Source organism: Notolepis coatsorum (genome assembly GCF_963971535.1).
Source record: "Notolepis coatsorum genome assembly, chromosome: 7".
Classification (NCBI taxonomy): domain Eukaryota; kingdom Metazoa; phylum Chordata; class Actinopteri; order Aulopiformes; family Paralepididae; genus Notolepis; species Notolepis coatsorum.
This window is the reverse complement of record NC_140171.1, coordinates 21,151,852-21,177,971: the sequence shown is the minus strand read 5'-3', so window position 1 is coordinate 21,177,971 and position 26,120 is coordinate 21,151,852.

Sequence of the window (26,120 nt, the reverse complement as noted above, 5' to 3'; positions counted from 1 at the left end):
AGAGAGAGAGAGAGAGAGAGAGGGAGGGAGGGGCTCAACCCCCTTTACTCACTATTGGAACGCATAACTGAAACTGATGTCGTGGGAATGTGAGCGTTTCCAGGGTTAGCTTAGCTTAGTTAGCGTTAGCAGCCACTTAACTCATTGGGCGCCATTCACGAGAAAAGTCGGGTTAACTCGCCATCGCTTGAGCACCAATCACGAGAAAAGTCGGGTTTAATCACTATTTCTTTTATTCGCTATATCCATACATTTTTCATCCATCCAGCCTGATGTTATCAATGGGTCTGAGGTCGCAAAAGGCCAATACCGCTGCCTAACGCCTTCCAGCCGGTATTTCACATCATTGGAATCCCTCCCCCTTGGGCTGTACGCTGATCTAAGAAGTCCGGTCCAGGTTTTCCTTCTCGGGCATGCAGTATTGTTATAACACATGGACTGGGGAGACTGGGAGCAGCGTGGATTATGCGTTTTGGTGGAGAAACGTTGGATCAATAAACGCGATTAATATTTGGAATGGCGATCAGGAATTGGATTATTCTTTTTGCAGTACATCAGATATGAGGTAAGGACTCTATGTTACCAATCTTGGCTTAATCCGATGTTTCTTTCATAACGATCATGCATGTGTGTGTGTGTGTGTGTGTGTGTGTGTGTGTGTGTTATCTTCAGCATCTTCCTCAGCGTCCACATTTCAAAAGAGTATCGTCCTCTTTGCCTCTTCATTCAGCGTCCATGCTTCTGCTCCGTATGAAAAGACTGACATAACATACGTTTCCAAAATCCTGGTCTTCGTTTTCCAACTTATGTTTCTTCTCAATAATTCTTTATGGTTCCAGAATGCACCCTTTGCAATTCCGGTTCTTCTCTTAATGTCCATGTTAGCTCTTCCACCTTCACTGATCCAGCTTCCAAGGTACATGTACTCCTTCATTTGTTCAAGTTTTTCTCCATCCACCTGTATTTTACAAACAGTTCCTGGTGTTTTTTCAATGATCATTAATTTAGTTTTCTTTGTGTTTAGCGACATTCCATAGTTTTTGCATTCGACATTCAGCTTATTCATCATGTCCTGTAGATCTTCTTGACAGTTACAGACTATAGCAGTGTCATCCGCGTATCTTATATTGGTGATGTTCTCTTCGCCAAGTTTTACTCCTTTCCCTCCTCTCAGACCTTTTTTCATCAGTGATTCACTGTACATATTAAAGAGTACAGGGGACAAGATGCATCCTTGTCTTACACCCTTCTCCACCGGGAAGTCTCTTGATTTCTCCTTTCCTATTCTAACATTAGCCTTCTGCCTCCAGTATAAGTTGGCAATTATTCTTCATTCACGTGCTTCTGCTCAGAAAAGTGCTGGAACGGCGTGGTACCGCGTGGCATGAGCACTGCACCTCTGCCCATACCTATAATATAAGATATATTTTAAGCACTCGCAAATCTTGCAGTCCCCCCATTGATTAAAGCGATGGCATAATACTGCCCTCTGGCGCATTAAGCGATGGCGCAGAATGATAAGCATCGGACAAAAATGGGGCTAGTTTTTTTTTTATTATTTCAGGGATGACTCAGCAACATTTTTGACGATTGCATAGCCAAAGTAATTTGCAATATATTATTTATTTATTTGCAACCTCATTGAAGGTCCGTGCTGGTCTGTGTCATTGGAGTTCGGATCATTTTCGAACTGGTCGGGTCTTAGGTACCGAAATGTGGCACAGATTGATCTAGCGTGAACAGGGACGTGCACAGGACTTTAGAGGGGCATGTGCTCAAAGGCTGAAAAGGGCACTACACTTGTGTGTATATATTAACCGAGCGCGCGTAGCGCGCAAAGCGCGATTTTTAAGGGCCCTTTTCGGGCGGGGGGCCCCCTTTTTATGTTTTTTGGGGGGTTTTGGTGATCAAATATTGAATATTGAACTATAATAATCAGTGCAGGAGCTCACTTATCCTTGAAAGACACTTTTTTCACTGACTTAAAAGGCCCATACATCTCCATAAATGTTCAGGGGGGAGGGAATAAGTGCTTACCCTACAGACCAAGAACTGCTGTATATTCTGTATTGTTTAATATAAATGCATTTTATATTCCAATCCCGATTTGTATTTGAGATTCCCAAATCCCATCGGACTTGACTTCTTTGTGTCCCTCAATGAGTGTAATACCAGCATTCAACTGTATGCGCCACAGCGGTTTTCTATCATCATCATCATCACCACCCACGCTATGCATAAAATATATAGGTCCGCGGAGAGGCATGCTGAGGAGGCCGTGCAAACTGCAATGGAATATGGGGCATCTCTCTCTCTTTACCTAATATTTTGATTCTATCCTGACATTTTTCAGTTGGAAGGGAAGTCTATATGCGTAACGGTAAAAAATTAAAATAAAAATAAAAAATTTAATTATTATTATTATTTTTTTTTTATGGCACTTTTTTGATGAGGCTCAAAAAGGCAGGTGCTCAAGCACCCCTTGGCCTCTATGTGTGCACGTGCCTGAGCGTGAATCAGTACTTGGTAGTACCGACGTAATTCGGTCGGTACCCTTAAAAGTACAGAGCTCTGTACCCAACCCTAATGCCACAGCAGCAATTGAAGTTATGAGACTTTGATGTATTCGGGTCAGTCCTACCTTATTTGCTATGGCAGATGAAGTTGCATTACCTGGTGGGGGTGAAGTTGCATTGGCTGGTGGTGAAGTTGTGTTGACTGCTATAGCAACTGTGACTGGAGCTTGGGTTGAGAATGTATTCGTCACTACTAGGGATGTCCGATATTATCATTTAATTGGCATTCAAATGTAATATCGAAAAATTATGTATTTATTATTTTTTGTTTTACATTTATTTAACCTATATTTACCCAGGCAAGCAAGTAAGAACGAATTCTTATTTTATTTATTGTCAAAAGTATGCATAATGTGTTAATTCCACAACAAGAGATATGTAATGTTAATTACATGAAATTATTCCGTTTTTGGGGGGTGGGGGGGGGGGGGGGGGGGGGGACCCTGCATATATTGGTATCGGTTGATATCCTTTATCGGAAATTAAGAGTTGGACAATATCGGTATATCGGTAAAAAAATGCCAATATCGAACATCCCTAGTCACTACTAAACATAATTTGTCACATTGGCAAATTCCTAATTGTATAATGTATATGATATAATGTCAAGTATAATTGTTTATCAAATCAGAGGTCTGTGTATGCCGATGAAACATTTGCAGAAGTTGTTGTGCCTGGTATTGTGGTTTTTCACAATTAAACATTCCAAGTTATTTAAAACAAAATGTCACATTAATAAAAAATTATAAATAAAAAATTGTCTTACCTGTCACAGCTATAGAAGATGTGTTCACATTGAGGGAGAAATTAGAGCTGGAAGCAGCCTCCACCATAGTCTCTGCCACAGCAGTGTAATTTGGTGCTGAGCTAACATCCTTGAATATCAGCTCAGCATCTACCACAACTGAACCTTGACTGTTAGAAAAACAAAATGTATTCAACTGAGGATGTTAAATGTTTCATTAGGAGAAATAGGGGACATGCATTATACATGGCTTTTTTCAGTGTCTAGCATTGTTTTATAGTAATAGGAGTATCAATGGGTCTGTGTCTCTAAATACCATATTGGCGGATTGCTCTCATTCAGTTGAGACAATTTCCTCCTCCATTTAATTAGGTCATTCTGATTTGACTCGCAAGGTGACATAACTCTGCGCTGGTGGAGCTGATTATGATCTGATTGGCTCTATGGTTGTAGCGTGAGTGAAACCCAACACTTCCTCAAACGGGAGAGGCAGAGCGAGCGAGGGAGAGAGAGAGAAGGGGACCTGTCTTATCTCACACACACAGCATTTGTTTACACATTGCTCCGTGCCTCTCTCTCTCTCTCTCTCTCTCTCTCTCTCTCTCTCTCTCTCTCTCTCTCTCTCTCTCTCTCTCTCTCTCTCTCTCTCTCTCTCTCTCTCTCTATATCTATCTCTCTCTCTATCTCTCTCTCTCTCTCTCTCTCGCAGGCAGTCGGACTCGGGAGCAGCATATCACTCTAATATCTTTGTGCATGCTCCCACGCGCACGCCCGTATTCCGATCTGTACAATAATAATCACAGAGGTATATATTGTAATTTGAAACAAGTTACCAATGCATTGTCCCGTGGGATTATGCCCCCCGCAGCGAAATTAATTAGTATCCCCCTCAGTCTCTCTATATCTCTCTCTGTCTGCCAGTCGCAGACTGTGTGGGTGACTGTCACTCAAAGTGCTTATGGGCGGAGCCAGGCCAACACAGCCTGAAATCCAAAGTGAGAAAAAGTATGCTTTTGAGTTTATATTATAGATTATATTTTAGAGGATCACCTCTAATTCTGTCTATATAATTTAGATGTTTGACATGTTGACATGACATGTTATATGGTAGAAATTAAAATGTGTCCACAGTCTAGTCAAAAAATTATTTTACATAATGAACTTGTGCAATGCACAATTCTTTAAAATATGTGTCTAGTCAAACATGCAATCTCATGCTTCACGTTTTTGTTTGCTGTTTATTCTGTCTATAAGTGAATTGGATACAGGCTCCTCTTAAAGTACATGTAAATGCATCCCAGACTACACATGGGTTTGCCGAGCCTACATTTTGAATACATTTGATTTTTTGACAATATCAAAATCATTCAGCATACCTGAAGCCTTTCACCACAGTTTTAATGAAACTGGATCCATATTCTTCTTTATAGACGTTATCCAGCTGGGGAAATAAAATAAAACAATTGGGGCAATGCATTCAGAAACATCATACAGGAACTTTAAAAGATTATCTTTTTATTATTATTTTTGGTAAAAATTATTATCAGCAATTTTTTATTTTAAAGCTGATTTTAAAGCCTTTTCCCCCCAGAAGTGTATTTGTCCCATGACTTAACGGTATGGATGTCATGGTTCAGTATGTGGATTCACATGACGAATATGTGTAGTTTTGTTGAATTATTCAGGTCCTAGTGCAATGTGCATTTATCGTTACAAGATGGTAGTAAATTATCAAAATGAACGTCTACTGGTCAGAAGGTGAAGGGTCAGAGAGCATAGGTCGATCTACATATACAGTACGTGACAGATAAAAATAGCAGCCGTGGGGGCGGCCGAGTGGCGCAGTGGGCAAGGCGCTCGCCACTAACGCAGGAGACGCTGGGTTCGAGCCCAGCTCTCTGCGTTGCCACCGGCTTGGCCGGTCGTTCATACTAACAGAATTGGCAAGTGTTAGAGGGTGGGAGAGCCGGTGGGTGGGGATTGGACGTTGTGTACAGCGACTCCTACAGGTCGGTTGGGTGACGCCGGTGCTGCGGAAACAGGAAGTAGCGGGGGCAGCGTGAGCCTCCCACGCGTTACTCCTCGCCACTGAGAGTTCGAGCTGTTGCGGTGAAAAGATGCGACAGGCTGCCTCCTCGTGTACCGGAGTGTATCATTAGTATCCTGATGTGCCAATCACCGGAGCTAGGCAGACAGAAATGGGACAACCTCAACTACTTATCCCTGCTGCTTTTTACATTTAGCTTTCAAGCCTCTAGATACCAGAGCAGACAGGTCCAAAAGCATTGTGTATGTTCACTGTTACATGTTAGCTCGAGACAGGCCATGGTATATGGTTATTATATCACAGCTAAGGGGTGTAGTTCGGCCCAACGTGATATTCAGGTAATATATATCATATATCATGGCCTGAAGTGGGAAATTGCTAAGTAGGCTATGGCAATATGAAAGTAAGACATACTTCAATTTAAATGTTTATGTTTTTATTAGTACATTTTTATGAGTAAATAATAACGTTCAAAATAAAATAGGCCTTCCTGGCTGCCTGCACTGCAAGGTGGTTGCTATCATACACACTTAACAACTAGCTGGCTTTTTTCTTCTTCAATATTTACCAAGGCTGAACGCTGTTTTAAGGTATGACCTATGACTATTATTATACAGTTTTAATATTTTTTTCAGGCAAGAATGTACCCATTTAGATTCCAAATATGTAGTCAGTTCATCCAAATAACACCTGTTTGGACATTTGCTCCAACGCTTTCGGAGATTGAGTGGCTGCAACAGGATTGGGGTTGACGCTTGCCCAGTTTAACTGGGAATCCCTGTTATGTTATCGTCATAGCTTCCGCTCTGCACCTACTGGAATATATCCCTATATCAGTCTATATACTGAATAAATTCTCCACATGCACCTATACACACCCATTCGCCTGGCCACACCCCCATCCGCTCCTCTACATAAGCAGGGGTGTGGCCATACTAACAGCTCCTTCCTTATTTTCACCACGGCGAGTGTCTGTATACACCACTTGAGTTTAGTGTAAAATAGTTGGAAAGGAGTTACGTTAGGCGGTCAGGTGGCGTAGCGGAGATTGCGTTCGTCACCAACACCGGGGATGCTGGATTTGCCTGTTCGAATCCAGCTCACAGCTCCGGCGTTGTCACCAGCTTGGCTGGCCGTTCACACTAATACAATTGGCTGTATTAGAGGGTGGGAAAGCTGGAGGGGTGGGTCCGGGTCGTTGTAAACAGCGACTCCTACAGTTCGGTCGGGGCGCCTGCTCAGCGCGGATAGGATCTAAGGGGGGTAGTGTGATCCTTCCACACGTTACACCCTCTCAGTGAGAGTCCGCGCTGCCAGGTGAAAAGAAGCGGTTGATTGGCTGGACGTGTGTCGGAGGAAGCACGTGATAGCCTCCACTCTCCCAGACCGACTGTGGGGGGTAAGTGCGCAGCGACCAGGAAGGGGATTGGGAATTGGCATAACGACTAACATTGGGATGGGAGAAAATCGGAAGAAAAAGGAGGGGGAAAAAGATTAAAAAAAAAAAAAAAAAAAAGGAAAGGAGTTACGTTGAAGAGAAGGAACTGCGTTTACATTATATCTTTGTTTTCTCTCTCACTATTTTTCGAGGAAATACAGCGATAATGTCTTCGCCACCGGAGTGTCTAGAAGATGATGATCATTCTGACCTCCATTGGAGCTACGTAGTAGGGGCTTGCGTCGCTGAGCAAATCTCCGCCGGCATTGCCTCCTGCTCTGCAGTTGGACTTTGCTTGGGAGGCGGTCGGCTGTGTGGGGGCTGACGGCCTCTCTGGGGCGGGTGATGTGTTTGCAGCGCCGGTGCCAGGTGTGTTGGTTGTGGGGGGAACAACTACACATTTTACGAAGATCCTGCCCCAGGCTGGTATTCTTTTTTCGCTGCTCTAGCAGCGTGGAGAGGGTTCTGATTTGATGCCCACGTTAACATGAGCTTCTAATCGAGAGCTTTGTTTACTGGGACCGTGCTCCGAATCTGCGGTTCAATTCCCCGGGTCTCTGGACAAACGGATCCCCTCTGTCACCGCGTGGGCCCCGCTTTTCAAGATGAAAATCACCCGGCGCGAGGGAGGTGAGCTTTGATTTCGAACATGCAATGAATACAACAAACAATAACAAAAAAAAGAAAAACAACTCAATCTGCATGTTCGAAAAGGAGTAGGAAGAAGTATACACTTATTTAATCCTACCCCTTTTCCACTACTCAAATGAGTGTACTATTTTAAACATAAAAAAGAAAAGAAAAAAAAAAATATATATATGCAAAACAAAAAACAAAAACTATATATGTATAAAATAAAATAAAATAGAAAACAAAATAAAAATGTAAACACCCGTGAATATCAAGTCCCTTCCTCATCCCTGTACCTTGTGAACATAATTTCCTTATACATCAGTTTGAATTGTCTCATGTTTGGACATTGCTTTAGCACCACATTTAGACTGTTCCACAGTTTCACTCCACATATTGAGATGCAGTTTTTTCTCATGGTAGTGCGTACGTTTAGCACCTTTAAATTGTGTTCTCCCCTCAGATTATAACCCCCCTCCCTATCAAAGAACAATTCTTGAATGTTTCTTGGAAGTGCATGACTTTTTGCTTTATACAATAATTGTGCCGTTTTAAATTCCACAAGATCATTTAACTTCAATGTCTTTGACTCTAGAAACAATATGTTAGTGTGATCACGATAACCTGCAATGTGAACTATCCTTATGGCCCTTTTTTGGAGTATAAAAAGTGGTTGTAGTGTAGACTTATAATTGTTTCCCCAGACTTCAGCACAGTAATTTAAATATGGTAAAACGAGTGAACAGTAGAGAATGTAGAGTGATTTTCTATCCAGGATGTGCTTTACTTTACTCATGACTGAAATGCTTCGTGAGAGTTTAGATTGGACATGTTTTATGTGAGGTTTCCAACAGATTGTATGGTCTATTATTACACCTAGGAATTTATTTTCATAAACTCTTTCAATAATCACATCATTTATTTTAACTTGTACCTGAGTATCCAATCTACAGTTTCCAAACAACATAATTTTAGTTTTGCTCAACTTCAATGATAATTTGTTTCTATCAAACCATTCCTTCAATTTCTTCATTTCAGATGTGATGACCTCTAAAAGCTGCTGGACATTCTCACCAGAAAAAAAAAGATTAGTGTCATCCGCAAATAAAATACATTTAAATATATTGGATACTTTACATATCTCGTTAATGTACAAGATGAACAGTTTTGGACCCAACACTGACCCCTGGGGGACACCACAAACAATGTCCAAACATTCAGATTTATAATCTCTCATTGTCACAAATTGTTGTCTTTTATTTAGATAGCTTCTCACCCAGTCCAATACTACCCCCCTGATCCCATATCTCTCCAATTTCCTGATTAATATATCATGATTAATAGTATCAAATGCTTTTTTTAGGTCAATGAATACTCCAGCTACATGTTTTTTTTGATCTATGGAATTTGTGATTTTTTCTCAATGAGTTCTATTAACGCTAGTGATGTTGACCGGTGTGTTCTGAATCCATACTGGCTATCGGTGAGTAAATTATGTTTATCAATGAATTTATCTAATCTGTTGTTGAAGAGTTTTTCTAATATTTTTGAAAACTGAGGAAGTAGAGAAACAGGCCTATAATTTGTGAAGTGGTGTTTATCTCCAGTCTTGAACAGAGGTATGACTTTTGCTATTTTCATTTTATTCGGAAATCGACCAGTTTTGAATGATAAATTGCAGATGTGCGTGAGTGGTTTTGAAATCCCACTAATGACATTTTTTACTATTTTCATATCTATTTCATTACTGTCTGTAGATGTCTTGTTTTTACATTTATTAGTAGTTTCTATAATTTCATTTTCATCTACCGCTTCCAGAAACATTGAACTAGGATTTCTTTCAATGTAATTGTCTTTTATGTCTTCAGGAGTCACTGGATCTGGGATTTTTCCCGCTAATTCTGGTCCAATATTTACAAAAAATGTATTAAAGTTGTTAACCACATCATCCATATTGCTAATAGTTTGATCCTTTTCCATAAAATACTGAGGATAGTTTATTTGTCTTGATCCATTCCTGATAATACCATTTAATATCTTCCAAACACCTTTAATATTATATTTGCTGTTATCTAATATTCTACTATAATGATCCTTCTTACATCTTCTCATAATATTAGTCAACTTGGTGTTTCATTATGAGAATATCCCCATGCTCAAGTCGGCTGCAGCCCGCAAGGAACTTGTTGCCGACACCGCTGTGGTAAACACCATTCTGAAGACTGTGTTGCCTTCTTTTTATCTTCTCTCTTCGGATGAGGAGAGGGACAGACAGCGGCTGTCTGAAGTGTTGGCCTATATTGTTTTCTCACGTTGTACAGTTTCAGTGGTAACTGCTTAGCTTGCTTCCTAGCTGGGTTGAGCTACCTGTTAGCCAGTTAGCTGTTTAGCTACGACGTTAGCTCCGTACGTTCGCTCGGCTGGGAACATTAGCCTGATGCTATCAGTTAGCCTAGAGTTAGCTGTTAGCTTGTGCTACAACCGTTGAACATTAGCCGTGAGAATAGCAGGCCCTAGCACTCTGACTACGACGTCATCTTTGACAGAAGATGTAGTCGGGCCTGCACCATGACCGGCTGCTGGGGGGGGGGGGGGGGGGGGGGGCGTCTCGCCAGAGCCTCGCACCGGCCATAGCTTCTTTTGCCCCGCCAGCGAGAGGCCTTTCGTCAATGTGGAGACCAGCCTGTTGCAGCCTTCTCATCCTGCGTTCATTGGTGCAGGTAAGGGTCCATTGGACATTACCCCGCTCTTCTTTCTTTCCCCTCCCGAATGTTTTGTTAATAACGATGTTTTTCCAAAACGTATGTTGCTTCACTACATTTGGAGATACGGCATGTGCTATGTGTGAATTGTCTTGGTCGCTTGTATAGCTTGGGTACCGCTGGCCAAAGCTTGTGCTTTTCTCTCTACCTAGAAACAGAACTGGGTTTTTGTTGTATGATGAGAAGTTGTGTGTGTTCATGTAACGTTAGACAACGTGGCTGAGCCCACAACTGGCTGAGTTACCCTACAATGCTGTGCATAGTAGCATGTGATCGAGGGATGAGTCCCTCTCTGCTTGTGATGACAATAAACAGGTGATTACTCTACACATTGGCGTCGTATCAGGGGTAAGGTGGTGAGGGGTGGGTTTCCCCGGTTTTCCCCTGGGCCCCCCCCCCTCCCCTCAAACATGATTTTGTTTACAATATATTGTTTCACTATGTTTTTGGGGATACGGTGTAACCCCTCAGCTTCTGCTGGGGTTGTGCTCTTGCTTAGAGGGGCAATTTTTTCTGAAAATTGTTTGGTCGCTGTCATGTGGACTTAGCAAGGCCTGTGACCAGTACTTAATCGAGGACTTGTGTCTTCTCTCGTTATGAAAAACGGCGTTCCTCTTACGGTAGTGAGAGTGTACTTTCGCCCTTTTTTGTTGTGATGGAGGGTTGTGTGTGTCGTTAAGATCCACAACTGGGTTAGGTGTTGGCCTACAGAAGTTACATGTGTAAGCTCTTGTACCAGGGCCCTTGGCCCTCTCTTGGTCTGTGTTTTTTTTCTTTTAGGAAAAGGTGTAAAAATTCAGGTGGCAGGTTCGCACATGAGCCTATGTGAAGCTGTTACATTGACAGGTATATATGCGCTTCATGTAGCACGCTATGACTGGTGTCATGGCTCTGCTTTGACATCGTATCAGGGGTGAGGGGTCATGAGGGGGTGAACTGATAAACCCTCCCTCCCCTTTTTCTGATTGGTCAGGGGGTTGGACCTCCTGTCCTTCGGGCTTCCTGTCACGTTGCTGGGTCAGTGTGTCACAGGGTAGGGAGGGGGCGGGGGAAGGGAGTTTCCTGGTCCCACGCCATATTTGGGTGGTGGGTCACGGAATTCCCTCCGCCATAGAGTATGTCACTGGGCGCGTTTCTATTGGTTGTGAGACTTCCGTGAGTTCTTTTCAGGCTCCATGTTGTGGACCTCTGTTATTGTCAAGATGAGGAGAACTTAAAAAGAAGTTCTGCTCTGTTGTATATGTCTTGAGCTTGGTAGGTGATGCAATGCAGTAGAGACAATTTGTTCTTCTGCTCTGCTCCCTACTAGTAGTGTATATTGGGTCAGAGTCTCCTCCTCAGGGGGTTTCGGAGCCTCCTCCTCAGAGAGTCTTAGTCCAATTGTTACAGCTCAATGTTGCATATATCTTTTCAATTATTACTCACGTGGGAAGTCTCTCTCTGGGGGTTCCCTGACTCCTCTCTTTTATAGGGCAGGGTTGACAGGGGTGTTTTCCCTCGGGCGCGTCATATGGGACCCATATCTGTGTCTTGGCCAGCTTCCTGCCGCTCTCCCAGGCGGCTTGGAGGGAACGTTATCTGGGTTCTTGTTAGAATTACCATTGATATGTTTTGGGTCTCGACGTATACATAGTGCTGGCCCTGGGTGCTTCTGTGTGGAACCACGCATGGGCTTGCGCGCCTTGGTTGCTCATCATTGAAACTGCGTTTTTATGGGGCAACTAGGATGGAGTTTTGTCTCTTCCGAGCGCCAGTGTACTAGGTTAGTCTCGATGAATTCTCGTTCGTCTCTGGGGGGAGATAACGGAATAGATCAAAGCATTGGCGGAGGGGTCTCACGCCTTTGAAGTGGGCCACCGGGCGCGGCTTGGTGGCGCCCTCTGTGATGTTTTAGATCGACACGTGTACCTACCCCCATCCTGGGACTGGGGATGGCGGCGTGATTAGGACACGGGACTGGTTCTGGTCGCGCCGGAACAGGTCAGTTAACCCGTTGTCCGCCGGGGCGCAGATCTGCTGTTCTGGTACCCTGAGGGACTTGTACTTTTTCGGGGGAAGAATGCCTGGTCGGCCCGGGCGTTGCAGGGTTTGATGTTATGGAGGTGTTCGTGATTATGTCACTCTGGTCCTTCTCCATTCTTTTTTCGCCCCTCTCTTCTCCTGCTTGGCGGGGCTGGGAGGGGGCTGTCGAGGTGGTTCTTGTACCCCTCTGGCATCCCTGTGTACGTCCCGGTCCGTCGGGCCCAGGTCCGGACTCGTTCTCGTCTACCTGTTGGCCTGGGTTAACCTCTTCTTGAGAACTGAAACACTTGTACTGCTGTATAGCCAGTGTATACCCGCAGTTGTGTTTTGGAGTTTTTTTCTTGGGGGGGTTATAGGAACAACCGCCTCATGTTAGAACCAAGGTGGTGGTTGGTTTCCCGGTGTGTTGGTAGCGGAGTCGACTCTCGGGTTAGGCCGGGCTTGGCCCCGTCTGCCTGCGAGTGTGCCCCTGCACCTTTCATGACGTCTGCCAATCGTGTCTGCCTTCTCTGCCTCGGCCCCTCTAGAGGGTCGGGGTTTTTTGTGGAGGCTGCGACATGGTGCACAGCATACCGTACGCCCCTTCCGCCGGGGTGCTGTTTTCAGCAGACCCCTTTGGCGCCTGTCTAGTCCGCAGTGCTCCAGGCTCAGGTCGAGTGACCTGTTTCCTGGATTGAGGGATCGACCTCTTTTGGGGGTTGTCTCCCCGGTGCGCTGCCTGGTCCCGCTGTGGGTGTGGCCTCTTGAGTGCTTCAGGGCAGCGTGATGTAGGGGGGAAGGGCCTGCTCTTGGATGGGCCCTGTCCGAATATGCTGGCAATGTGGGGGGTGGTGTCACTAGTGACCGCCTGGTGGGGTCTCAATGCTGCTGCGTCGTTGGCCTCACCAGGCCCCCTTTTCCGGGGGGTCCAGTCCCTTCCTGGGGCTGGGTCCTCCTTCGCGCTCCGCTGCTACGGCCTTGCCACGGGGTTGGGTTTTGCTCTTGACCCCGTGATATTAGGGGATGTAACGTTTTTTTTTATTTCTTCCCGTTCATTCCCTAGTGGCATGTGGGTTGCGCGTTTGTGTAGTCGTGGGTTCTTCTGTGGGAAGGTAAGTCCCACGGCCTGCTCACCCTGTGCGTTGAGTTGCTAAACCCTCTTCGCACAGTCGGATCCGATTCCCTCCCATCCTCCACTAGGGGGGTCCGGGGGCTCGGGTCATCCCCGGTTCTGATCGTTGTGGGGTGCCTCAGCTCCTGTATTCCAGTAGGCGCAGAACGGAAGCTATGACGATAACATAACATACGGTTATCCATATAACCATAGTTATGTGAGTAATAGCGACGCTCTGCGCCGGACTCACTGAGGACCCCGTGGTCTTCGCCTTGGTGGTGAAAGACTTGGGAAGGAGCTGTTAGTATGGCCACACCCCTGCTTATGTAGAGGAGCGGATGGGGGTGTGGCCAGGCGAATGGGTGTGTATAGGTGCATGTGGAGAATTTATTCAGTATATAGACTGATATAGGGATATATTCCAGTAGGCGCAGAGTGTCGCTATTACTCACATAACTATGGTTATATAGATAACCGTATGTTCAACGTGAGGTTAACTATCATAACCGATCGTCCTGCTATATTCCTTTATCTGTAATTTATCAGTCACCCCATTTAGTAGCTAGAGTTAAGCCAGTTAAGAGGTTAATACATTTAGTGGAAGTGGCAATAAGCAAATAATCTGGATAAAACCATCGCTTTATTAGTCTGATTCAGATGACGGTAACAGACATTTTGAACGTCTCTTGGTCCATATATGGGCATATGGGCATATGTGCATGCCGTGATGTGGGAGATTCCCCAATCAGCATGCATCAGCCACCGTCTCCTCCTCCAGACCGTCTCATTAACAAGGCTAATGTTTTTTTCCCTCAGATGCGGAGTAATACTGACTTGTGAAAAGGACTTAGAATCATAGCTGTGGATATACGCTCATTATGTCATGGCTATGAACCAATCAGATTTCTTGATTAGACCTACCCATTTTATAATGCTTGATCCACTATGGGGCCAGGCTGTACCAACTATCTCAGGTTGGACTATACGACACTAGGTGAAGTTAATTATAACCAAACTCTGTGACCCCAAAACCGAAACACGTACCACACCCTATTATTGATTAAAGATACATTTCCACAGAGCCTAAGCTGTAGGTTACATCCGCATGGTTTCCACATTATAAAAATGAACAGCAAAGTCAGAAACCTTAATCCAACTCGTCTCTCCACTCTTTTGCATTGCTTTTCATGTTGATGGTTGTCATAGGATTGTTTGTTGTTGACTGATATATTTTCTGCTGTATTTCATTTAATTTGAACCCTACTGCATATTGTTGGTGTGACAAGATGTGAGGGTAGATCAGCATGGTTGGTTTGATTTCATGTAGACAATTCTGACGGTGCTCTGAGCCTGTTCCACTGTGTGTGTTTGAGTGTGTGTGCAACTGTGCACATATGCATGTGTTTTTGTGTTCAACATTAAACTATTGTGCAACCTTATACGCTGTACTTAATGTTTTTAAGTTGCAGGAACCTACAGCAGATGGCTTTCAAATGGCTCACGGATGGGGGGAATACCCCCCCCCCCCCCCCCTCCGGGATAATCCCCTAGTTGCGATACATCTTGTTTGAAAATCCCTGCATATGGGATGTTTGTGGCCAATATTGTAAGATATCTAAGATTTACAAAATAATTATTTGTCATTATTTATTTGATCTTTTATGGACAGACTGGACATAAGTATGCTTGGACTTACCTCTGAAACCACTTTGTTTGCTAATGCAATGAACTCAGGTGAGGATGTATTCGCCAGGTCTGCATTGAATTGCTGCTGTAGTTTGAACTCCAACTTGAACGTTTGTGTTGGATCTGTTATTGTGGTAGCTGTAGTTGGTGAAGTAGATATTGTGGATGCTGACATGGTAGTTGTGGTTGGTGCACTTGTAGCAATTGTTGAAGCTGCTGCTGTTGTTTTTGTAGTGGTTGTAACTACAGTGGTTGTTGTAGTTGGTGCCGTTGTGGTCTGTGTTGATGCATGTGTGGTTGTGGCTGCAAAAGTTGTTGTTGCTGGCAGCATTGTGGTTGTGATTGGTGCATTTGTGGTGGTTGGTGAAGTAGATGTGGTTACTGCTGTTGTCATTGTTGTTGCTGCACTTGTGGTGGTGGCTACAGTGGAAGGTGTAGCTGGTGCTGTCATGGTTGTGGTTGGTGCACTTGTGGTGATGGCTGAAGTGGTTGTTGGAACTGGTGATGTTGTGGATGTGGTTGGTGCATTTGTGGTGGTGGCTAATGTGGTTGTTGGAACTGGTGCTGTTGTGGATGTATTTGGTGTACTTGTGGTGGCTGCAGTGCTTGTTGTGGGTGGTGCTGTTGTGGTCAGTATTGCAGCACTTGTGGTGGTGGATACAGTGGTTGTTGTAGCTGTTGCAATTAGGGTTGTGGTTGATGGACTTGTGGTGGTAGGTGTAGAAGTGCTTGTGGCTGTGACCGGTGTGGTTGTTGCACTTGTAGTAGTGGCTGAAGTAGATGTGGATAGTACAGTTATGTTTGTGATTGGTGCACTTGTAGTAGCTGCAGTGGTTGTATCCAGTGAAAGGGTTGTGGCTGTTGAGGTTGTTGTCGATGTACTTGTGGCTGCAGTAGATGTCGTGGCTGGTTCCGTTGTTGTCGTAGTTTGTGCACTTGTAGTTATGGCTGGTGTTGTTTTCATTGTGATTGTAGGATGTGAACTTGTGGTGGGTGCAGTGGTGTTGGCTGAAACCACTGTGGTTGTTGATGCATTTATGTTGGTGGGTGCAGTGGATATTGTCAGTGGCACTGTTGTAATTGGTGCACTTGTGGAGGTGGCTCTAGTAGTTATTGTGGCTTTAGTGGTTGTTGGTGGTTGACTTGTGGTAGTGGCTACAGTGGTTGTTGTGGTAGACACTGGTGTTGTAGGTGCAGTTGTGGTAGTTGCTGCTGTGGATGTGGATGGTGCTATTGTGGTTGTAGTCGATGCGATTGTAGTAATGTCTGCAGTGGTTGTTGTGGATGGTGCCCTTGTGATAGGTGCACTTGTAGTAGTGACTACAGTGCTTGCTGTGGCTGGTGTCCGGGTGATTGTAGTCTGTAAATGTGTGGTGGGTGCAGCAGTTTTGGCTACAACCATTGTGGTTGAGGATGCACTTGTGCTGGTGGGTGCATTGGATGTTGCCACTGGCACTGTTGAAATATGTGCACTTGTGGAGGTGGCTCCTGTAGTTATTGTGGCTTTAGTGGTTGTTAGTGGTGGAATTGTGGTAGTTGCTACAGTGTTTGTTGTGGTAGACACTGGTGTGGTAGGTGCAGTTGTCGTAGTTGCTGCAGTGGATGTGGATGGTGCTATTGTGGTTGTAGTCGATGCGCTTGTAGTAATGTCTGCAGTGGTTGTTGTGGATGGTGCCATTGTGGTTGTGATAGGTGAACTTGTAGTAGTGGCTACAGTGCTTGTTGTGGTTGGTGCCAGTGTGGTTGTAGTCTGTAAAGGTGTGGTGGGTGCAGCAGTTTTGGCTGCAGCCATTGTGGTTGAGGATGCACTTGTGCTGGTGGGTGCATTGGATGTTGCCACTGGCACTGTTGAAATAGGTGCACTTGTGGAGGTGGCTCCTGTAGTTATTGCGGCTTTAGTGGTTGTTAGTGGTGGAATTGTGGTAGTGGCTACAGTGGTTTGTTTGGTAGACACTGGTGTGGTAGGTGCAGTTGTGGTAGTTGCTGCTGTGGATGTGGATGGTGCTATTGTGGTTGTAGTCGATGCGATTGTAGTAATGTCTGCAGTGGTTGTTGTGGATGGTGCCGTTGTGATAGGTGCACTTGTAGTAGTGACTACAGTGCTTTCTGTGGTTGGTCTCAGAGTGATTGTAGTCTGTGGACTTGTGGTGGGTGCAGTGGTTTTGCCTGAAACCACTGTGGTTGTTGATGCATTTTTGTTGGTGGGTGCAGTGGATATTGTCAGTGGCACTGTTGTAATTGGTGCACTTGTGGAGGTGGCTCTAGTAATTATTGTTGCTTTAGTGGTTGTTGGTGGTTGACTTGTGGTAGTGGCTACAGTGGTTGTTGTGGTATACACTGGTGTGTTAGGTGCAGTTGTGGTAGTTGCTGCTGTGGATGTGGATGGTGCTATTGTGGTTGTAGTCGATGTGATTGTAGTAATGTCTGCAGTGGTTGTTGTGGATGGTGCCATTGTGATAGGTGCACTTGTAGTAGTGACTACAGTGCTTGCTGTGGTTGGTGTCAGAGTGATTGTAGTCTGTGGACTTGTGGTGGGTGCAGTGGTTTTGGCTGAAACCACTGTGGTTGTTGATGCATTTTTGTTGGTGGGTGCAGTGGATATTGTCAGTGGCACTGTTGTAATTGGTGCACTTGTGGAGGTGGCTCCAGTAGTTATTGTGGCTTTAGTGGTTGTTGGTGGTTGACTTGTGGTTGTGGCTACAGTGGTTGTTGTGGTAGACACTGGTGTGGGAGGTGCAGTTGTGGTAGTTGCTGCAGTGGATGTGGATGGTGCTATTGTGGTTGTAGTCGATGCACTTGTAGTAATGTCTGCAGTGGTTGTTGTGGATGGTGCCATTGTGGTTGTGATAGGTGAACTTGTAGTAGTGGCTACAGTGCTTGTTGTGGTTGGTGCCAGTGTGGTTGTAGTCTGTAAAGGTGTGGTGGGTGCAGCAGTTTTGGCTGCAACCATTGTGGTTGAGGATGCACTTGTGCTGGTGGGTGCATTGGATGTTGCCACTGGCACTGTTGAAATATGTGCACTTGTGGAGGTGGCTCCTGTAGTTAGTCCTGTAGTTATTGTGGCTTTAGTGGTTGTTAGTGGTGGAATTGTGGCAGTGGATACAGTGGTTGTTGTGGTAGGTACTGTTGTGGTTGCAGTCACTGTACTTGTTGTGGTGATTGCAGTAGTTGTTGTGGATGATGTCACTGTGGTTGTAGTCAATGCACTTGTTGTATTGTCTGCAGTGGTTATTGTGGTAGGCATTGTTGTGGTCATGGTAGGTGCACTTGTAGTAGTGGCTGCAGTGGAGAGTATGGCTAGTGCTGGTGTGCTTGCAGTCAGTAAACTTGTGGTTGTAGATGTTGTTTTGGCTGGAGCCATTGTGGTTGTTGATGTACTTGTTGTTGGAGCAGTGATTGTTGCAGCTGGCGCTGTTGTGGTCATGATCAGTGCACTTGTGGTGATTCCTGGAGATGTCGTTGTTGCTGGCTCTTTTGTAGTTGTGGTTGATGTACTTGTGATCATGGCAGCAGTGGTCATTGTGGCTGGCACTGTTGTGGTCAGTGCACTTGTGGTGATTCTTGCAGAGGGTGTTGTGGTGTATGCTGTTGTTGAGGTCAATGCACTTGTGGTGGTGGCGGCTGCAGAAGTTGTTGTGCCTGGTATTGTGGGTAAGCAGATTTTTTCACAATTAAACATTCCAAGTTATTTAAAACAAAATGTCACATTAAACTTAAATTAAATCCAATGTAATAAAAAAAGTCAACCAACGAACTCGATTCTTGTACCGGATCTCCTCTCTGGTAAACAAGAACACCCTGAAGACTCTGGCAGGAGCACTCATTCAGGGGTACTACGACTATGCTTGCACCTCATGGTACCAAAGCACCTCAAAGGCGCTAAAAACAAAATTACAAACATCTCAAAACAAACTGGTCAGACTACTGCTTGACCTTACTCCTAGAACCCACCTCACCCCTGCCCACTTCGACAACCTAGGATGGCTTAGAGTAGACGACAGAGTACAACAACTTGCAATGGGCCTGGTCTACAAGATACACTACACGACCAAGGTACCCATGTACATGTCAAAATACTTCCCAAAGGTCAGTGAATACCACGATCACAACACCAGAGGGAGCTCCACAAATCATGTTAAACCCAGATTCGGCTCAAATAAGGGACTAAACACGTTTCGCAATTATGCCACATCAATGTGGAACGCCCTACCCAAAGCTGTAAAGGAATGTGGATCACTACCCACTTTCAAAACCTCTCTCAAGGGACACCTACGGGAGACTGCAATTCAACACTGGCCCCTGTAAATATCCTAACCCAACCCCCTCCAATGTACAGTCATTTACCTAGTATGGTTTTGTCAATAGTTCAATGTACAATTGTGTTTGTTTGTACAGTGTCTCCTCCCCCCCCCCCCCTCAATGTACAGTGTTACTTGTTTATACAGTGTGCCCCCCGCCCCCCCCCCCCCCCCGCCCCCCCCCCAACCACCTCCAATGTAAATTACCCAGTATGGTTGTCAATATCCCAATGTACCCAACCCCCCCCACCCAACCTCCTCCAATGTACAGTTTCTACGTCAAATGTATATACTCCCTTTTCTTGACTCCTTCTGTATCACAAACAGTACTGTATTTGCAAATCTGGTATGTCATAAATGTATAGATGTAGCAGTACTGACTATCTGTATGTCATGTATGTCATATATGTCTATATGAATTGAAAATGGGGGACCCTGATGGAAACAAGACAAACGTCTTTCTCAGGTCTGCATCCCCTTAACAATTGTATGTATTGAGCCGTACTGTATTGTACCCATTCTGCAATCTGTTAAATAAAGTTTTCATTCATTCATTCATGTATGTCATATATGTTACGATGAATTGAAAATGGGGGACCCTGATGTAAACAAGACGAAAGTCTTTCTCTGGTCTGCATCCCCTTAACAATTGTATGTATTGAGCTGTACTGTACTGTACCCATTCTGCAATCTGTTAATAAAGTTTTCATTCATTCATTCATTCAACTACTTATCAATTCAGAGGTTGTCTGTACTGAATGAAATAAATTGTCTTACGTGTCACAACTATAGAAGATGTGTTCACAGGGAGGGAGAAATTCCCACTGGAAGCAGCCTGCACCATAGTTTCTGCCACAGCACTGTTATTTGGTATTGTGCTCACATCGTTGAATATCAGCTCAACATTGACCACAACTGATCCTTCACTGTAATAGAAATATTTTAACAGCATTCAGTTTGTTGATGTTTCATTTTTCAACATATTGTTTAAATCTGAATTTTACAAGTTCATATTTTAAATACATGATCAAGAACATTATTCCATACCTGAAACCTTTCACCACAGTTCGATTGAAACTGGATCCATATTGTGCTTTATAGACATTATCCAGCTGTGTAAACATAACAAAAAAAGGAAAAAAGAATTAAGCTTAATCTAAAGAATCATATGAGGCATAAAAAGTCCACTATTAATTTGATAAATATAATATAATGCAGGTTTAATTCATAAATACATAATGTCTTAAGGATGTGGAAATTATAATTTGGTTGTGTTCATAAAATATGCCATTATATTTTGTCACAGTCCCAGACTGAGCCCTGTCTGGGGCAGTGGGGACAAGATGAACAGTGGTCTCCTGCCGCGCTCAAGCGGGCACCATCAGATTATGCAGGCTATTATTATATCTGTGTTGTTAAGTATGATTAATGTGATATCATTATTAGTGCTGTCAGGCGATTAAAAAAAAGAGTTATCTAATTAATTACAGGATTTGTAATAAATTAATCTAATGAATCACATTTTAATCGCATAACTATTTTAGGCCTGATATTTTATATTCTATAATCATATTTCAAATTGCATGTGTCCGGATGGCAGAATTCAGTACTGTATCTACAAAACCTTCTGTTTAATCATCTTCCCTTTATTCATCTGCTCAGATTTGTCAGGTCTGGTCAATTTTAGCATGGTGTTATTTACAGTACAAAACAAAAAAAAATATTGAATTGATATTCTCATTTGGTTCATTACAATTTACTCAAGCCTAGTAACAGACACAGTATTTCTGACACTGGGAATACATTCCCTGAGATCCATAGATGTCCCTAGAATCAGATACCAAGAACATGCAAATGGCCATTTAAATTTTTTTTTGTAAATGTTTATTCTACGTTCTTATGGAATGAATGAGATAAAAAAAAGAAAAGTAAAAAAAAATGTATTAAAGAAAATATTCAATATTTTGTTTTATAATTAATTTTGAGTTAATTTTCATAACGCGATAATTTGCTGTTTAATTAATTAATCAAATTAACGCGATAAACTGACAGCCCTAATCATTATGCTTGTTGGCTTTTCCTTCCCTTGTGTGATGTCGTCCTCCTGTCTGGTTGTTGTATTTGGTTATGCTTTTTGTGTCTAGTTTGGTGTTTATCTGATTCTGTGTTTTGGCCTGGCTTTTCATTATAATCAGTCTGTGTATTTAAGTTTGGTCTGTCCTCCCTTCCTTGTGGCGTCATTACCTCCGTTACCCCTGTTTCCCTGTCGTGTCTCTGTCAACGTCGTCCTTGCCCCTTTGTTGTGTTGAGTCAAAGTAAGTGTTTGTTAGTATTCCGTTTTGTGCCCTTTGATTTTCAGGTTCTCTGTTCATTTTCCTCAGTGCCAGCTCGGCTGCGCCTTTCGTTATTGTTTTTGCCTTGTAAACGTTATCACTCTCGTGGTTCTATAATAAAGGAACACAGTGTTGAGAAGAGCAATCTACCGTCTCCGTTTCCTCCTTCCATTCCGCATATTGGGTTCTCCTCTCCTTCCCTCGCCTCCCCATCGTAACAATATTTGATTTCCTTTATCTTTTTCTTTCAAGCTTAATAACAATTACACATTGACTTACAGCTGAAGCTACTGATGTTGATAATGCCTGGAATGCTGGTGAAGATGTGTTTTCCAGATCTGCTGTGAATGTTTGTTCCAGCTTGAATTCCAGCTGCACTTTTGGCTCTGGTGGTGGGGCAGGTGTTGTTGTAGCTGGAACATCAATTGTAGACATGGCCGCTATTATTGCATTTACATTTAGTCATTTAGTTGGTGGTGGTAGTGATGATGTGATGTTGCCTTGACTGTTGATGAAGTTAATGATTAAGCATTACATCACGAGAGAGAGTGGGTTATAGAAATTAGATCACGCCTATGGGTGGTTGTTAGGCCCGAGGCGCAGCTGAGGGTCGTTAGACCCCCATAGGTGTGATCTCATTTCTATAACACACTCTGTCGTGTGATGTAATGCTTTTATACAATGGCCGAAGTATTGACAAAACCATCCGCAGAAAAAGTAGTTTCAAAAAGTAGTTCCGTGTGGAAGCAGCTCGGAAGTGCAACTGTCTCTCACTAACACATCCAACTGTTCTCAGTAACACATCCAACTGTTCTCAGTAACACATCCAACTATCTCTCACTAACACATCCAACTGTTCTCAGTAACACATCCAACTGTTCTCAGTAACACATCCAACTGTCTCTCACTAACACATCCAACTGTTCTCACTAACACATCCAACTGTTCTCAGTAACACATCCAACTATCTCTCTCTAACACATCCAACTGTTCTCACTAACACATCCAACTGTTCTCAATAACACATCCAACTGTCTCTCACTAATACATCCAACTGTTCTCACTAACACATCCAACTGTTCTCAGTAACACATCCAACTGTCTCTCACTAACACATCGAACTGTTGTCACTAACACATCCAACTGTTCTCACTAACACATCCAACTGTCTCTCACTAAGGGCCCTTTCTCACTCACCATTCAGGGTCGAATCAGAGGTGGGTCAAACCATAAAAGGGTGTGTCCGTCTGAGTGAGAACGCTCCCCCCCCGTCCCCGTCCCCCGCTGATTCGTCCCCGGGGGCGCTGAACCTGGACCGATGAAATAGGTGGTCTCGGGTGCGGGCCAGTGGGAGCGGGGGGGCGTGACACACACAACGTCGTTACTGTAATGCTTTCATGCTTGCTTGCATTTTGGGCAGATAAAGCCACACAGCAACAACTGGACAATACCCACAAAAATGATATTTATGGGCAATTTGCGAGTTCAGACCTCAACAAGCATGTCGAGCCTCACAGCTCAGTGGAGGAAAACATAAAGCCACGTTACAAAGCACAGCACTTCCCTGGCTAGCATTAGGCCTGGCAATTTTGTTTGCCATTGCTATGTGTATACATTGGTTTCTTGTTCGAATGCATTTATTTCTATTAGACCAGTGGTGCCCAACCAGTCGGCCGTGGTCGACCAGTAGATCAATGACATGCAATATAATTGCCACGAGCGATGGGATAATGTTAGCTGCTGAACAGGCGTTAGCCTAACTTAGCGTTAGCGTTTGCCATTGCTATGTCTACTATACTTTCTTGTTCGAATGCATTTATTTCTATAGACCAGTGGTGCCCAACCAGTCGGCCGTGATCGACCGGTAGATCAATGACATTCAATATAATTGATGCAAGCAATGTTACTAGTAATAGGCTAAGCTAACTAGCGTTAGCCGTTAGCTTAGCGTCAGCCCTGGGAAACGCTCAAAAGCGGACTCTACAACACCATCCATTCGTGAGAAAAGCGGGTGGGTTATATTGACAAGGCTTGACAACAGAGGTTCAAATATAACTTCATATTTATTGGTTATTTGTTTATTTTATATCAGCATCCAGTCTCCACCGCTGTGTTATCACTCTTCCTGTGTTTACATTTTCGAGCGTGACATCATCGCCTACGGCAAGCGTACATGCTCAAAACGCAAACCGTAAACAGAACCCGGAGCGAACCAAGACTGAAGTGTGTACACAAACTAGAGGGGGGAGAGGGGGGGTGGGAGTCCGCATCCAAAGACGGAATGAGACGGTACGGAGCTGATTCGACCCCGATGGTGAGTGAGAAAGCACCCTAACACATCCAACTTCTCTTTTTTTTTTACCTACTTTCTATAGAACTTCATTCTTAGATGCTTCTATAGAAAGTAGGTAAAAGAAAAAAGATAAAAATGTCTTTGCCCTATAGGAGGTAAAAAAAGATTTTTTACCTACTTTTTATAGAAGCAGCTGGGACGTGCGCTGTTTTAAGTGAGCGTGGATTATTGAATTGATTGATTGATTGCACATTTTATTAATGTCCGCCTTGTTTCAAACTGGTTATATTATCGTGTAGCTCCGCTCTGCGTCATACTGCAATACTCTTCCATATCAGTATTAGTACTGAATAAATGTTCACATGCACCTTTACATACCTCATCTGTCTGGCCACACCCCCATCCGCTCCTCTACATAAGCAGGGGTGTGGCCATACTATCAGCTCCTTCTTTAGTTTTCACCACGGCAAGTGCCTGCATGTATCACACTTTGAGATTGCTGAAATATTGAAGAAAGGAATAGGATCTACGATGAAGGAGCTACGTTGACATTATATCATTGTTTTCTCTCTCACTATTTTCGAGGAAATACAGCGATAATGTCTTCGCCACTGGGGTGTCTAGAAGATGGTGATCATTCTGACCTCCACCGGCATTTTCGTATTAGGGGCTTGCATCGCTGGCCTAATCCCCACCTGCATTCCTCCAAGCTGCAGCTGGACAGGTATTACCTCCGCTACTGCAGCTGGACTGTGCTTGAGAGGCGATCGGCTGTTGTGAGAGCTAGCTGCCTCTCCAGGTGAGTGATGGTTTTGATATGCGAGTGCCAGTTGTGTTGCTATGGGGGGAATGGCTACACGACTTACGAAAGCCGGCCCCAGGCTGGTACCCTTTTTGCTGCCTCTTAACGGCATGGAGAGGGTTCTGGTCTGACGCCCACGCTACATGAGCTCCTCTTCGGGAGCTCTATTTGCCTGGGACCGTGTCCAAATCTGCGGTTCAAACCCCCGGATTTCTGGACGAACGGATACTCTCTGTCACCGTGCGAGGCCCCATCTTTCAAGATGAAAGTTACCCAGTGCGAGGGAAGTGAGTTTGGTGTTTCGTTATAAGAATTTCTCCACACTCTAGTCGGCTGCAGCCCATGGGGAATTGTGCTGGCACCGCTGTATCTGTTAATCACCATTCTGAAGACTGTGTTAACTTCTTTTTCTCTTCTCTCTTAGGATTAGGAGGGGGACAGACGGCGGCTGTCTGAAGTGTTGGCCTATATTGTGTTCTCTCGTTGTACAGTTCGGTGATAGCTGCTTAGCTTGCATTCTAGCTGGGTTGAGCTACCTGTTAGCCAGTTAGCTGTTAGCTGTGGCGCTAGCTCTGTACGCTCGCTAGGCTAGGAACGTTAGCTTGATGCTACCAGTTGGCCTGGAGTTGGCTGTTAGCTTATGCTACACCGTTGAACATTAGCCGTGAGAATAGCAGGCCATAACACTCTGACTACGACGTCATCTTTGACAGAGGATGTAGTCGACCCTGCAGTGCACTATGATCGGGTGTTGGAGGGGGGCGTTTCGCCGGAGTCTTGCTCAGGCCTTGAAGAGCTTCTTTGCCCCGCCAGCGAGGGCCTTTGTCAACGTAAGGAGCCAGCCTGTTGCGGTCCTCTCAGCCTGCGTTCATTGGTGCAGGTAAGGGTCCGTTGGACACTTAACGCCTCTTCCTTCCTTCCCTTCTGAATGTTTTGTAATAACGATGTTTTTTTCCAAAACATATGTTGCTTCACTACATTGGGGATGCGACATGTGTTGTGTGTGAATTGTCTTGTCGCTGGTAGAGCTTTCTCCCTACCTAGAAAATCGGCGTTGTTTTTTACGCAAGTAAAAATTAAGTGGTTTTGTTGTATGATGAGAAATTGTGTGTCCATGTAACGTTAGGCAACGTAGTTGAGCTCACAACTGGCTGGGTTAATAACCCTGCAAAACTATGCATAGTGGCATGTGATCGAGGGGTGAGTCCTTCTCTCAGCCTGTAATGACAATAAACAGGTGGCGTGTTCACATATTAACATATTACCTGTTCAACCGAGTCGTATCAGGGGTAAGGTGGTGAGGGGTGGTCCCCCCGGTTTTCCCCTGGGCCCCCCCCTCCCCTCAAACATGATTTTGTTTACAATATATTGTTTCACTATGTTTGTGGGGATACG